The sequence below is a fragment of the Trichosurus vulpecula genome, chromosome 4 (genome assembly GCF_011100635.1).
Source record: "Trichosurus vulpecula isolate mTriVul1 chromosome 4, mTriVul1.pri, whole genome shotgun sequence".
Lineage (NCBI taxonomy): Eukaryota > Metazoa > Chordata > Mammalia > Diprotodontia > Phalangeridae > Trichosurus > Trichosurus vulpecula.
Window position 1 is genome coordinate 152,707,437 of NC_050576.1, and position 16,659 is coordinate 152,724,095.

Genomic DNA, 16,659 nt, shown 5'->3' on the forward strand with positions numbered 1-16,659 from the left:
TTCTGCTTTGTGCCTTCTCCATTCAGCTCTTTTCTTCAGGGAACTCAAAACGACTTTTAAATAAAGATTACCTTTTTATCCTGGCAAGCTTGGATGGAAGGAAAGTTTACTGTTATGTCTTTGGCTTTAAGGGTCCATTGACTGAGAAAACACGATGTTAGTAGGGAAAATAAAACAGAGGTAGACTGCCTGCTTTATTTGGCCTTTGGCCTTCTCTAGAATGTCACCTTACCACCGATCAAAAAGTAAGTAAATGAATTGTTTGTTTCTGTCTTCTATTCTTTGATCATCTCTCAATTGGTACCATATTCCAGCCTTGAAAAGAGAATGTGCTACTGTGAAAAAGTATTTGATTTGGAGTCAGAAGGCCTGGGTTTAAATCTTGCTTCTTTAGTATTGTCTATATGACCTTGGGCAAGTCACTTAACCCCTTGAAAAATAAAGGAGTTGAAGAGGATCACTTTTAAGGTCCCTTGCAGTTCCCAATCTATGTTTCTAAGGACCACTCGTTCTAGTACTCAAAGCAAATAACAACCGATGCCAAATGAACTATAAAGAATGATTAGAGGTATGGAAGAGGGAAAGGGAGAATGGGGATTTGGGTAGGACTATGCAGCAGGCTCTTATTTATCTGTGGTCTACTTCTTATTCAGTTTGTAGATAATTCAAGCCTAGATTCTTTGACCTTTCTTCTTCCTAGCCTTTGGTCCCATCACTTTTCAGTTACATTGTCTCCAGAGGATACAAGAAAAGAAAAAAGAGCTTTAGAATCAAAAAGTACCTTAAAGATAATCTAGTCTAGCGTACACATTTTCAAAAAAAGGAAACTGAGGCTTAGAAAGATTAAGTGATTTTCCCCAGGTTATTAAAATAACCTTTTCATTGTTCAGTTGTGTCAGACTCTTCATGACCCCATTTGGGGTTTTCTTGGCAAAGATACTGGAGTGGTTTGCCATTTCCTTCTCCAGATCATTTTTTTTTACAGATGAAGAAACTGAGACAAACAGGGTTAAGTGACTTGCCCAGAGTCACACAGCTAATAAGTGTCTGAGGCCAGATTTAAACCCGGGATGATTAGTCTTTCTGATTTCAAGGCCAACACTTTATCTGCTGCTCCAGCTAGCTGTCATGTAACCTTTACAGAGTCAGGATTTAAATCTAAGTGTTGTGATGTGAAATTTGACACTTTTCACTATTAAACGAAACTCAATTAATTCCATTTCAGTTTCTATAAAGGCCTTATGAGGGAGAACGTGGAAGCTAGTGAAACAGTTGTCATGATGCTTTGGGTTGGTCTAAATTTTACTTTCCCCATGTTTTCTCTTCTTGCCAATTTGTGAACTAGTCTGGCATTTATTAATCGTCATGGGATTGTACTTTGTAAAGCTCATCCCACATTCAAGGAAATAGGATCCTGCAGCAAAACATAACAAATCTGACCATTTTATATATCCAAGAAAAAATAAGCCTGGCTCTTCAAAGTGTGATATCTACCAAGGGAGTTCTGTCACCAATGGGCCTGTCAGGATGAATAAAGTTAAACCTTACATAAAGACTGTTCACATTGCTCATCCTCCTCCCCTCCATCACCCCCAAACTGTTTTAGCCCCATTTCTGTCCACATATGTATCTTACACTATCACAGCAGGAATTACCAGGGGGACGAGAAAAGAGTATGGGGGAGAAATGATAAATCAACCAGTCAACAAGCATTTCCCAAGGTCTTACTATGTGCCAGGCACTGTGCCATGTGGGGAATACAAATATAAGCAAAAGAATGATAGCCCCTGGCCTTACAGAGCTTATATTTTAATGTAGAAAGACATTTAAAATTGAGATGAAAAGCATGGGGGTGGGGAGAATAAAACCACTCCAGGTGGGAATGAAGTATGAGAGAGAAGAGTAAAAGCAGAAGAGGAGAAAGAAGAGGAGAAAGGGGTGGGGGGAGGCTCCGGCAAACATGGCTAGCTTGGGCACTTCCTCAAAAGTGTTTTCAGAGGAACTCAGTAATAGGAAGAGGGGGCCCTAGGGGAAGAGGGATCTTCTAGGGGAGATGGCTGCATAAGAAGGGGAATCTCCCGGGGTCAGAAGGCAACAGAAAAAGAGACATCTTCCAGACTGGGAAGGAAGGAAGGAAGGAAGGAAGGAAGGAAGGAAGGAAGGAAGGAAGGAAGGAAGGAAGGAAGGAATGTAGGAAGGAAGGGAGAGGAGGGAAGGGAAGGGAAGGGAAGGGAAGGGAAGGGAAGGGAAGGGAAGGGAAGGGAAGGGAAGGGAAGGGAAGGGAAGGGAAGGGAAGGGAAGGGAAGGGAAGGGAAGGGAAGGGAAGGGAAGGGAAGGGAAGGGAAGGGAAGGGAAGGGAAGGGAAGGGAAGGGAAGGGAAGAGAAGAGAAGAGAAGAGAAGAGAAGAGAAGAGAAGAGAAGAGAAGAGAAGAGAAGAGAAGAGAAGAGAAGAGAAGAGAAGAGAAGAGAAGAGAAGAGAAGAGAAGAGAAGAGAAGAGAAGAGAAGAAGAGAGGGAGGGAGGAGGGAAGGAAGGTAGGAAGGGAAAATAGCATTTATTAAGTACCTACTATTCACCAGGCACTGTGCTAAACACTTTACAAATATTATGCCACCAGCGGCCGTGGGGCCAGGATAAAAAGGATGCTGCAGAGAGTGGAAAGAGTACACCGGCAAGCGGGAGAGTATAGCACAACTCCGTTTGTTAAGCTGAGAGAAAGGGCTTATATACTTTTTAGGCAAGCAGATCAACAAGTTCTCATGCGAAATATTTATTGCATTGCGTGATTTCCTCCTGCTTTGTTCCCTTTTTGAATATTGTGTTAGCAGCCCACAGGTGGTGTTTAGCATGTGTGTCCCTAGGGAGTTTGGAGAGCCCACATGCTGAGTTATCAGCCCAAGGGCAAGAACAGGCTTCAGGGAAAACCTGGACTGTATCTTATCCCAGAATGGACTTTCTCAGAGCCGGCCCTCTACAATATTACCTCATTCGATCTTTACAGCAACCCAAGGAGGTAAGTGCTATTGTTACTATCCCCATTTTTAAAGATGAGGATACTGAGGCAGACAGAAAACAAATGACTTGAATCACATAGTTAATAAGTATCTGAGGTTGGATGTGAACTCAGGTCTTCATGACCACTGGTCCAGAGTTTTATCCACTTTACCACCAATATGCTTCTATGCCCTACCTTCTGGGGAACAGTGAAAAAGTCCAAAGAGTGAGGAGCTGGAAAAGGAGTGAAAGATGAAGATGGCTTGGACACTTCCTCAAAATGGAGGTTTTTGGAGGAACCCACCAAATGGAGAAAGACAGCATAGAGATGGAAGGATCTTCCAGGGTGAGAAGGCTGCTGTGGAATGGTGGAGAAGTTCAGAGAGTCAGAAGTAGAACTGGGAGAGGAGAGGCAAAACAAATCTTGTTTAATCTGCCACCTTGGACAGTTAGCTTCATGATGTTCCATGACTCCTTTTTGCCCATACTGACATAATCACACACATACACATGCATACATACATAAACACACATGTGCACACATATATCTCTATCCATCACCTATCTATCTGTTTATATTTGTTATATGAACATTTTGGTTGCTGGAAGAGGCAGAAAAAAGACTTTGAATAAAAAACATTGAAGAAATATGTTCCCTCAGATAAAAATACTTGAAAGACATAGCCTATTCTGAGAATCTGAGATAAAATTGACCCCTCAGACAAATATACTGAAAAGATTTGTTTTAAGGCAGATCACTGATTAAGTTAAACATGGTTGTAGTGCATAGTGATCAGTCAGCTCCTTTACATATGACCGTTTTTAAGAGTTATGAAGTATTAAGCTGACAAACTATAAAGCAAGTAACTTTTGAAAGACTTTTCAGAGGAAAATTATACAGGGTGTCCCAAGAGTCTTAGTGTGGTTTTAAGTATTAACATCTTAAAACCACACTAAGACTTTTTGGGACACCCTGTAAAATAACTGTTAGGGTCATACCTGGTGGGTTTTTTGGTTGTTTTACATTATAAATTAGAGTCAGGTCACTAAACACAAAGAAATCCTGATTTGAGGCATTGGAAGTTGCAAGTGGAGAGTGAGGCAAGGAGGGAAGGCAACTAGAAGAATCAGGAAAAGAAACTTACAGCTCAAGAGGTCAGGACAGAAAACACAGTGGGCAATGGAAAAGTTGTTTACATAAGAGACAATAACAGAAGGTGCCAGGAGGTGGGTTTACAGGGAGGTTCTGTAGCTGTTTTGCTAGGAGTTGTGCTGATTACAAGAGAGGTGTTGCTTTGCTGGGAGCTGACTGGATGGAGAAAGGCTAAGTCATCTGTGAGAGCTGATTTCAATTTGACAAGATCTGCAGCTTCTGGAATCTGACTAGAGGAAAGCACACTCCTCTGCTACCTGAAGAGACACAGGCCCTCTAGTGCCATCTATAGTCCATGAAAGGAGAAACACCTCAGCAGTATCTGTTGCCCCTTACTGACCTCTATAGCTTCAGAGAGGGGGAAAGGAAAGGGGAAAGACAACTATTTTGAGCTATCTGGATATATTTTGTTAAAAGAATACAATGCTTTCTCAGAACCTTGTTAAGGGTGACAGTGTGATAGAAAGACTTGATGTGACTTCAAGCAGCCCAAGATCAGCACAGAAGTAGTTTTATCCAACAAAAGAATATAAGAACCAGAAAAAATGCAGATGGGGGAAGTGGCTTTGCCCAACTAGTGACTCAAGGATCAGACTGTTATCTAAAAGCTCTCTAAAGAGACCAAGAATATCAAGCCTATCAAAGGTCATGAATTGCACATGGGCTTCACCACTCATATAACTCCCTGCTAGGTTCCTGTGAGTGTGTGCCCACTCTCCCCCACAGACACTGCGTGCATTATTGTAAGAATCTAATCCAGTTTTATGGTTGACATATTTTGGTTATTCCTGCTTTTGCCTTCCATTGAGTTCATTAGGATTATTTCTGTTCTTGCTTTCTAATAAAAGAATGCTATGATAATTCCTGTTGTGCTTTCTATTGAGTACATATTATGATCATTGTTGCTTTTGCCTTCTTCTTTACGAAATGTTTCATGATTTTAACTATGACTGATTTTTGTACAAATAGGAAGTATACTAGTGGTGATACAGGAGTTATAGTGGTGAGTAATAGGAATATACTCCTGCCCTGGTATGGTTGCCCCTAGGACCATGAGAGAGTTGAACGTGATAGCATCATGGCTGCCCCTCTGGAGATACCACCTTAACTTACAGGAGCAGATGCAGGTGGGGTAATGAGGTAAGTCCCTGCCCAGAAACAGAGAAAACCTGGAGAGAGTTAGGACAGGTGCCACTCCTGAACTATATAAACAAATTATCTTCTTTATTCTGGTCACCTAACTCTATTCTTCCCTTCAGCTCCTCAGATTTAGTCTTTCTAAATATAGCTATGAGACATATCAGACTTTTTTAGACTGATTATGTCAGAGGTTTAACCACTGGTGTCATACAAAGAAGAAACCAGGTAATCATTCCTTTTTGAGGGAAAGAAGACTAGAAACCCTCAGGGAAACAGACACCTTTTTTTATTATTCCTTCCTTCAATTTTCTCCATACAGTTTTGTTTTCTATTTGCTAGTCTGTGCAGCAGTGTAGTATGAAGCAAAAGCATTTACTCTGAAGTCAAAGGACTTGGGATCAAATCCTGCCTTTGACACATACCCATACGACTTTGGGCATATCATTTGAGCTTTCTCATCTAGAAAATGAGAGGATTAGGCAAGGTGGCCTCTGAGGCCCCTTCCAGATCCAAACCTGTGGCATTTAACTGACATTCACCAGCAGCCTTTCATTTTCTAAATTACCTTGACCATTTCTGCTATACACTATTCTCAAAATGCTCTGAAAACCACATCAATTCTACTTTGGATTTAGCCTCTGCAGCAAAAGAAATCATTCTATCGCCTTGCCAAATTTATCTCCACAACTAGAACTGTTACTTTTTCTTTCTTTCTTCCTTCCTTCCTTTCTTTCTTTCTTTCTTTCTTTCTTCCTTTCCTTCTTTCTTTCTTCCTCTTTCTTTCTCTTCCTCTCTTTCTTTTTCCTTCCTTTCTCCCTCCCTCCTTTACTTCCTCTCTCCCTTTTTACTTTCTTCCTTCCTTCTTTTCCTCCTTTGTTCTTTTCTTTTTCTTTCTTTTCCTAGGATCTCAGTGTCAGTAAGTCTCTCAGACATGATGAGATAATAAGCATCATTTGATCCGTCATAGTCTAATACCCTGGAGTTTCCATCAAGGTGTTTTCTTAAATAGAACAATAGTCTCCCTTTACCCACCTATCTGGAGTCAAAACTATGGCTCATATTGAATAGAATTGAGGTTTAAAATTTGGTTTCAAAACCTTGCCTTTTGTACTCAAGGGATATGAAAGTGATTTGCTAAACCATGAGTCAGATGCTGGAGGAGGGTAACTGTGTAGATAGACAAAGCAGCCATTATATGCTCAGAAATTTCCCTCATGCAGCTTTGGGCATTTGAACCTATTCCATTGAGGGGAAGTGACCAGGGCAGTGGGGTGATCCCTGGTTCTTTTTGAAGAATGCCATGGGATCTTTCACTTCCCCCTGGGGACAAGCAGAAGGAACCCCGATTTAATGTGTCCTTTGTGCCAGGGGTAGCATTATTAGATTACCCATTCTCTTCCTTACCCAGTTGCATAATGGTAGCCCAGTTCCTATATGTAATCTGGCTGACCGTGACACCCTACTTCATTTTATTCCTGGGTTAGAGAGATTTGTGACAGTTGGCTTTCCCAAGCCAGCAGGGATTCAGAAAGTTGGCAAGTCTGGGGTCTGATGACTCTGAGGTAAGATCCTTTTTGTTCAGTGAACAAGAGATACTCTCTCTCTCTCTCTCTCTCTCTCTCTCTCTCTCTCTCTCTCTCTCTCTCTCCCTCTCTCCCTCTCTCCTCAGGACATTTTCACTCCATCTGATGTAAGAGAAAACAATCTATCCTCATCTAAAATCCAGGAATGCCCTTACCCCTCAGTTCCTCTTTTAAGATCAGAAGCTACAAGGGCTCTTAGGGATCACTTAGGGATCATTTAGTCCAACCCCACACACCTTTGTAGATAAGACTCCAAGAGTCTGAATATTTCCAAAGCCACACAGGTAACTTTCAATTCAATGTTCTTTTCATTTGATCATAGATCTAGAACTAAAGGATATGATTTAGAAACCACTGAGCCTGCCCCCCTCCCCTCTCATTTTATAGATGTGGAAACTAAGGGACAGTGGTTAGATATCTTCTGCAGGATCACACAGCTGATAAGCATCCCAGTGAGGATGTGAACCCAAATCTTTCTGACTCTTAGTCCAATGTTCTCCCTTCTATACCATGCTGGATAAAAGGAAATGGAAAAACTACAAACTCTACATTCCTTCCCCCCACTCCAAGATCATAGAGTTAAAATTAGAAAGGTTTTAGGTCTTAGAGGTCTTCTAGTCCAACTCCTTCATTTTACAAATGAGGAAACTAAGGCACAATGGTAGTAAGTGACTTGGCCAGAATCCCACAGAGCTAGCCAGTATCTGACGTGGAATTTGAACTAAGTCTTCCTGATTCTAGGTCTAGCACTCTACCCATTACACCATGTTGCTTCTACATATCCTATGAATGTCTGAACTAGCTGGATTCCTAGATGGGAAAACAAAAGGAACTGCATTCCTTTGACATAGTCATTGAGCTTACATAGCGCCTGCCAGGTGTAAGGAAGAGAAGAGTAACACTACCCTTGTGCAGGAAGGTCCTCATCTATTCATGCCCAGACTATTGCAATAGCCTTCTGGTTGGTCTCTCTGCTATATGTCTTCCTCCACTCTAATCCATCTTGCATTTAGCTACTAAAGTGGTTTTCCTAAAGCACAGGTCCAATTGTATCACATACCTCCCATCCACCCCTGCTTCCCACTTAATAAGCTCCAATAGCTCCCTATCAACTCCAAGATGAAAAAGAAAATCCTTTTTGGAGCTCAAAGACCTTCATAACCTAGCCCCAACCTGCTCCCTTTTCAACTTTATTAAAATTTACACCTTCCTTTATTCAGTGATACTGGATTCCTTGAGGTCTCTCAAACAAGATGTTCTATCTTTGGGATGCAAGCATGTTTTTGTCTGTCCCTTGTGCATGGAAGGCTCTTCTTCTTCATCTGCCCCTCCTGGCTTCCCTGGCTTCCTTCGGCTAAAATCTCATCTTCTATAGGAAGTCTTTCCCAACCCCTCTTAATTCTATTGTCTTCCCTCTGTTGATTATTTCTTATTTATTCTGCATATAATTTATTTGTACATAGTTATTTTCATGTTGTCTCCCCTATTAGGTCACGAGCTTCTGTAAGGCTGGGATTCTCTTCTGCCTTTCTTTGTATCTCTAGCATTTAGCACAGTGCCTGCCGCATAGCTGGTGCTTAATAAATGTTTATTGACTGGCTGACTTTTCTCAGCCTTTTGTATCACCTCCATAGATGGTACCATATTTGCAGAGTCAATTGAATTTCACTGGCAACTGGCAATAATCTATGTGGATGGGTCACCTTCATTCCCCAAAGAAGTTGCCCTCATCCCCCTTTCAACAACCCAAAGCTGAAAGGCCATTTATTTCACTTGAGATGTTTTACTGTCCTAAGGAAATCTCCATTAGATGAACTTGGCATTTTCTCCAAGTCTATGGCCCTAAGTTCAAATGTTCACTTGGGTGAAAAGACAAATCCTGAAAGTCATTAGGGTAGCATTGTCCCTCTACTAAACTAGTGAAACTACGGTACTTTAAATGGTTAAAAGTCAGCAAAAGATGGCATAAAACAGTCCTTCAAAGGAAAGTCAAGAGCAACGAGGCTGAGCTGCTGTGGAAAGAGAAGGATTTACCACATTCCCTCCTGTTACCTAGGAGGCCTGCTCAGCTCATTAATCCTTAGAGTCATTTTAACGACTTACCTTTCTATTGCTCCTTCCTGCCAGTCAACACAAAAGACTCTGCAGACATTGGCCAATTCCAACCCTAAATCACTTCTGAGTAACTTGAATCACTCTTGGAAGTTGTAACCATTCTCCTAGTCCACTGATGTGATTTGAGAAATTGCTGTTTCTGGGTATCATGTTATCCTGATGATCTGAAAGAACAAACAGACCTTCCAAAGGTGTGTAATTTATGACCAGGAAGGGAGTAGAGCCACACCAAGGTGGTCTTGCCCAGGGCACCAAAATTCAGAGGGTGCAAAGATTTACATTAGGTGACCTTCTGCAACCTTTTTTCTTCCTGCTACCTCAGTCTGCTAGGGCCTCCACTATGGATGTGACTGTCCCAAATATTTCTCCTTTTTACTAATGGGATGATGTCCTAGGATCTCTCCCTTCATGGGGGCGGTGTTCCAAGCATCCTCCACCCTTGCCTCCATTGACTTGTGGGCATTATTCGGTACTATATGGCTAAATGATAAATTTTTGTGAAAAGAAGTGGGGAAGGTTCGTGTGCTACAGGCTCTACAAGAGTCAAAAGTATGATTTTGCAGTTTATTAATCTGACTGCTACCCTAGACCAAATTGAGATGCATTTTGTCCAGCAAAAGTTCTGCCATAGTTAACCTTGGTCATATCTAGAGAACTGTACTTAGTTCTTTTTTTAACCATATTTAGTTCTGAGCAACACATTTGAGAAAGGTCAAGACAAGCTGGAACACATCTGGAGGAGGGCAACTAGAATTAATGTCAAGATGGTGAAGTGAGGAATTGCTTTTCAGAAAAACTACTTCCTCTGCTCTCTCAAAACAAGAAATGTGCCAAATACAGAAATTAAAATTATGAAAAGAGAATAAACAACTATGCCCCATGCAAAATTTTCTGAAATGGTAGCAGAGGGGTTCATAAAACACAAATTCCCTTTAACAATGCCCATACCATCTCATACCCAATATGATTGACCGTGACTAGGCTGCATTTTGAGCTTAGTGGTATTGGCAGCTTCTATCCCGTCCCCTCTAAGAAGTGACCCAATCTAACTGCTCAACCTTGCCCCTTAATTAAAGGAGAATATTAAATGTGTTTAGTCCCATGATGGAAAGAGTGGGCACAGGGGAAGAAGGGAGAGACTGAGAAGTACAAAACCAGATCAGTTGCTGAGGTGAGAGGTTTCTCTGCTGAGGGAAAAAGTTGGGATATAAAACTAGCTACAGTTATTTTCCTATTGAGTTTCTTTTTAATAGTTTTGTTTTATTCTAAACTTCCAGTTAAAGCAGATATTGGGGACTGGAAATGAAACCATGAATCTCTACTATATCCAGCTTGACTTTTCTTTTTAAGTATATAATAAACTGAATGTTACTTCAAAGGCTGGCCGACTCATCTGTGTTTCCTTCTGAATTTCCTTCTGTTCATTTTTAAAGTTCTCCAATAATTCTTTTCTTTTTTTTTGACAATATTATTGCCTTCCAAATCCCCCCCTCCCCCGCAAATGAAAAAGAAAATAGAAAAAATAAACCTTTGTAACAAATGTGTACAGTTCATCAAAACAAATCCACTAAATGGCCATATTTGAAAATATATTTCTGATTCTGCACCTGTGACAATCACCTCTCTGTCAAGAGGAGAGCAACTGTGGTTATCACTGCTGTGATCACAAGTCTTTCAAAGTTGCCTTACAATGTTGTGTTATCTTACAAATTGTTCGCCTGGAACTGCCCGCTTCATTCTGCATCAGTTCATAAAAGTATTCCCAGGCTCCTCTGAAACCATCCCTTTCATTATTTCTTATAGCACAATAATATTGCATGATATTCATATACCGTAATTTGTTCAGTCATTCCCCAATGGATGAGCATCTCCTTAGTTTCCAATTTTTACCACCACCAAGAGCTACTACAGATAGATATTTTTGTACATATGAATCCTCTTTCCTTGATGTCTTTGGGGTATAGGTCTGGTAATGGTATCTCTGGGTCAAAGGATAGAAAGAGCTTAGTAAAATTGAGGTATACTTGGGTATTTCATTCCAGAATAACTAGAACAATCCACAGTTCCACTGCCAGGGCATTAGTTTGTCTGCTTTCCCATAGACTCCGACTTGCCGTTTTTCCTTTTTTGTCTTCTTTGCTGATTTGATTAGTATAAAAGAGAACCGTCAAGTTATTTTAATTTGCATTTTTAAATCATTAATGATTTTTTCACAACTATTGGTAACTTGAATTTCTTCATTTGGAAACTGATTTATTATATCCTTTGACCATTTATCTATTGGAACCAAACACTTATATAGAGCTTACTACATGCCTGGTACATTATAAATATTTCATCTGATCCTCTCGACAACCCTATGAGGTAAGTTCTGTTATTATTCCATTTTACAATTGAGCAAACTGAGACAAAGAGAGGTTAAGTAACTTGCCAAGGGGTCACAGAGCTAGTAAGTATCTGAGGCCAATTTTGAACTCAGGTCTTCCTGATTCCAAGTCTAATGTGCCATCTAGCTGCCTGGCTCTTACACACACACACACATACACACACACACATAAACACACACACACACAAATGAACTCCTTATATATCTTGGGTATGAGACCTCTACCAGAGAAACTTGCTACCAAGATTTTTTTCCATTTATCTATGTCCCTTCTAAATTTAGCTGTATCAATTTTGTTTCAACAAAACCTTTCCAGTTTGATGTAATAAAACTGTCTTTTATTTTCTGTTGCCCTCTCTATCTCTCATTTGGTCATGAATTCTTCCCCTATCAAAAGCTGCAAAAATATTTCCTTTCCTGCATTCCTAATTTGTTTGGGAAATATCAATTTATGTTTATGTAAGTTATTAATCAGTCTGTCAATCAAACACTTATTAAGCACCTGCTGTGTGCCAGGCACTATGCCGAGCACTGGGGATACAAAAAGAGGCTCCTCAAGGAGCTTATAATTCATTTGAAGTTTCTCTTGGCATATCATGTGATTGCTGGTCTAAACCTAATTTCTGCCAGACTCTTTTCCAGTTTTCCTTTTATTATCTAATCTCTTCCAGGAATTCTAATAGATCTTGTGGTCAAACCATACCTCTACCTGAGGCTCTGCACGTAGTCTTTGTAGAGTTACTTTTTTCTCTAGCCTTTTGTGCTGGATATCCTTGGATCCATAAAATCTCTTTATTGTTGATATTTTCTTCTGTTTATTCATATTTTTGGCTTTACTGCCCACATTGGGATTTTTTTTTTTTGCTAAGATCAGGCTCTGTCTGATCCTGTATTCTCAGATGAAATGGTGGCCACTTTCTGGAGTTCTCTTTTTGGTCCTCTTATCTAATAGTGTCTGCTGTACATCAAATACTGGCAGGTACCAAGTTTTCTTATATCTTCCAGGTACAGAGGACTGATCTCTTTGAGATGATCAGCAGTAGCTGGTGTCAGCTTGCTACAAATTTTCAAAACCCTCAGGGCATGTAAATGCATTTGAGTCCCCTAGGAGCTTTGCCACTTAGCAGAATCCCCTCACCACTTCGGATCCAAAGCTTTGTGTGTATTTATCTACTTTGGAACCTCCTTGCTGTACCATTCTGGTCTTTCGATTCCTACGTCACAGCATGCTTGACCCCACTTTGGGTGTTCCTGGCTGAAGTACACAAGGGTTGTCAGAGACTTCTGAGCACAGAACATGACTTACTCAGCTCCTCTGGTTTGGTCCCGACCTTCATCCCTGTAGGCTTTGGGTTTTTCCAGCTGAAGCTAAATGAAAGTAGTTACTATAACTTCTCTCTTTACCATTTTTTTTTACCATTTTTACCATTTATTTATTTACCATTTTTCATATTTACCATTTTTTAACCATTTTTTTTTACCATTTTTCATTATGTTTACCATTATTCAATCTGGTATTCTTTTGTATTACCTTTTCTGGAGTATATGCATGGGAACTGGACTCTTCTGCTCCTACTTATTCTACCATCTTGACCAGAAATCCATTGAGCTTCCACATGGCAGGGATCTACTCAGACCCTACCTTCTTGTATGGAGCACTGAAGCAGTGGTATAGATAGAATAAAATGAGTGATAGTAGATGATGAGAGACCAAACAGCGAGGGGATCTGATACAAAGCTATATGGAACAAAAGAGAAAGGAGAAATGGAGTTATTATATGATATTCCCCAAAGCAAAGAAATTTAGATTTCTCCCCAAAATAACATGCCCCATAAATCTGAGCCTGATCATCAACTAAAATAGACTTTCAACAATAGGAAGGAATTTGATTTAAAAGAAATGAAATATAAAACAGATATGTGACTTTGATGTTGTTGTTCAGTCATTTCAGTTGTATTCAGCACTTCATGACCCCATTTGTGGTTTTCTTGGCAAAGATACTGGAGTGATTTACAATTTCCTTCTCCAGCTCATTTTACAGATGAGAAAACTGAGGCAAACAGGGTAAGTGACCTGCCCAGGGTCACACAGCAGCTAGTAGGTGTATGAGGCCAGATTTGAACTCAAAAAGATGAATCTTCCTGAAATCAGGCCCTGCACTCTATCCACTGTGTCACCTAGCTGCCCTTACAACAATGAGATATGGAGTGATTATAATATGATATTCCCCAAAGCAAAGAAAAGCAGGTTGCTCCCCAAAATAACATATCCTGTAAATCTGAGCCTAATCATCAATTAAAATAAACAGACTTTTAACAACAGGAGAGAATTTGAATTATTTAAAACAAATGAGATGTAATCAGATTATGCAACTTACAAACATTTAAAACCAAAGAAGCATAAGAAAATGAATATAGTTTAAAAGAAAAGACTAAGTAATTAAATGAATGTAGCAGCATAACGAAGTAGATAGAGAGCTGTATTTGTAGTCAGAGGACCTGATTAAATCTTGGGTCAGACACATCCTTTTCAACTCTGGTTGCATTACTTAACTTCTGTAGGCCCCAGCTTTCTCATCTATAAAATGAAGGCATTGGCCTCTAAGGCCTTTTCTGCCTCTAAAATCCATGATCCTATGATCTATGATCTCATTCTTCTTGGCAAGAATAGGGTTTTGTTTTTAAAAAAAAAAAAAACCTCTCCCATTGGTTGAGGGCCAAAAGGAGAACAGTGAGTGAATATCTAAAAGAAAATCTAGAAGAGTTATAAGGACCCAATAACTAAAACTCATATTGACAGTTGGAGGGAAGAGAAGGTAACACAGAGGAAATTGCTGATGGGGGAGTGGAAGTTCAAAAGAGGAGTCAGAAAGGCATACCCATCTTGAGTAGAGAGGAAGGAGTTTCTTCAGTCTTTCAACTAGCCTAGAGGGCTGTGGAAGGGAGTAGGTTAAGAGCAGCAAGAGAGGGGATCTGGGTGAGAGATAGTGGGAATCAAGCCTCCCTTTAAAAGGAGGAAGAATGGGGTAAAATTGAAGTCTATTGCAAGGCAGTTAGCACAAAGTGATGGGGCTCTCACTGAGTTTCATTTAAATAGGGGGGATGGACATTATCTCTAAGCAAGTGTCATACTTTTCAGGGCCATATCCCAATCAGTCAGTCAATAAACATTTAATGAGCACCTACTATTCCCAGGGGTCATTCTGATAGAGAATAGTCCTAGTTCCAAGACCAAAATCCGTTTTAGGTGTAAGTCCCAGGCCCCCTGGCTTTCCTAGGCTTCCCTACCTCTTTCCTAGGTTAGTTACAACATTCTGCTTGCAATTCTGGCTCCAACGATCACCACAGCTCAAACTCTCAGTTTAAATGTACCTAAAATTGAAAAGGACAAACAAAAACAAAACAAAACAAACTGCTCTCAGGCTTGTTTCTCTGAGCCTGGACTGGGGAAGGTATTGTCTCCCCTATCCCTACTCCCAGATTTCCATTTATGATGTGGCCTCTGTGGGTTAGACAATGAGGGCTCTCCCTAACAGGAAAGAATGAGCAAGGAAGAAATCATCCCAGTCTGGCCAGTTTTTAAAGATACAGTTTATTTTACCTAGAGATACACCCTATTCTAGGGTATTGCCATATTTCTGGATCTGGGCTAACAGGGCAAGTCACCAAACAAGAGCAGTCACTTTCGCCTGTTTGTTCCCTTTTCATGTTTTTATCAAAGATGCCCTTAGTATATTCATAGACCATTCTCATAAAATTTATGTAAAGATGAGAAACTATGTATATGGTTAGTTATGTAGTTTCTTTCTCCCCCTCAAGTTTTTCATAGTCAATATTAATATTGACTATGACTTTTTCCACGCTTTGGGGATATTCTGAAGAACCTTATAACAGTTCTTTGGCCCAGGCCTGGGCTGGATGCTTTGCAAGAGAACCTAAGTTGCTAAAAACTGTGAGTTCTATTTCTTCCCAACTTGGCAAGAGAGGAAATTAACACAAGATCAGAATGGGAAGGTAGAGTTTTCCACTGTGGTACTTTTTTAAGGTCTTGAGAGAAAGAAGGGGAGAGGACACACTGAGAGAAGGAAGATGATGGTCTTCTGTCTCCCACCTCTCATCCCCAATAACAGCTGAAGCAGCTGTGCCAGTGGCAGCAGCAACAGCCACATTGTCAATTTTCCTCCTCAAACCAATGCCTCCTGCGAGATGTGAGACATAAAAAGCTAAAAGGGAAAGCAGAAAGGTATAAGACTTTGTTTTTAATCACGGGGTCTTACTCAGGGGGCTTCAGAGGTATGCTGGAGCTAGCCCACATAGGCTTGCAGAAGTCAATTTTTAAATTTTCAGTGTGAGCCTTTACACCTTGGAATTCAGCAACTACAAATCCAGTCTTGATTTACTGTTTTGTTGATTGTCCACATTTTAAAAAGCAATGGAGAAAGTGTTAATAACTAAGATTAAACGTAAAAGGGTGTCTTGTGTACATTTTTCCCCTAGCAAATTGGTGGGTTCAAGGTTTTTTTCTTTTTTCCTAATCAGGTTTCCAGAATACTACCGGATGCCTTGTGTGATGAGTAGAAATAAATGCAGAGAAATTGGCAATCCTTATTGCCTTTCTGTAGGGGCAGCTAGGTAGTAAAGTGGATAGTGTCAGGCCCAGAATCAGGAAGACCTGAGTTCAAGTTTGGCCTCAGACACTCTGGGTGACCCTGGGCAAGTCACTTACTCCTGCTTGCCTCAGTTTCCTCATCTGTAAAATGAGCTGGAGAAGGAAATGGCAAACCACTCCAGTATCTCTGCCAAGAAAACCCCAAATGGGGTCATGGACAGTCAGACACAACTGAAAAACAATTTAACGAATGAGGAAAAAATGTTCTTCTCTTGCTTTATTTCAACCGGCTGTAACTAATACCCTTTTCTAAGTGTGTTACTAGCTATGTGACCCTGGGAAAATCACTTATCCTCTGTTTGAATCCGTTTCCTCATCTGTATGATGAGAAAATCCACCTCCCAGGATTGCTGTGAAGATCAATTAAGCTCAGGAGTTCTGAGCTTCAATGCGCTAAACCAATATGGTATCTGCACTAAGTTCTGGACTAATAGCGCAAGCTTGGGGGACTGGGAGGGAGGGAGTGGAACACAAAGTTGCATAAGGAGGGGTGAACCAGCACAGGTCAGAAATGGAGCAGGTCAAAATTCTGTTGCCAATCAGTGGGATAAGGCCATAAATTGCCTTCTAGATAGGGAGACCAGTCTCCCTATCTATAGGGATGTATATATGTATACATA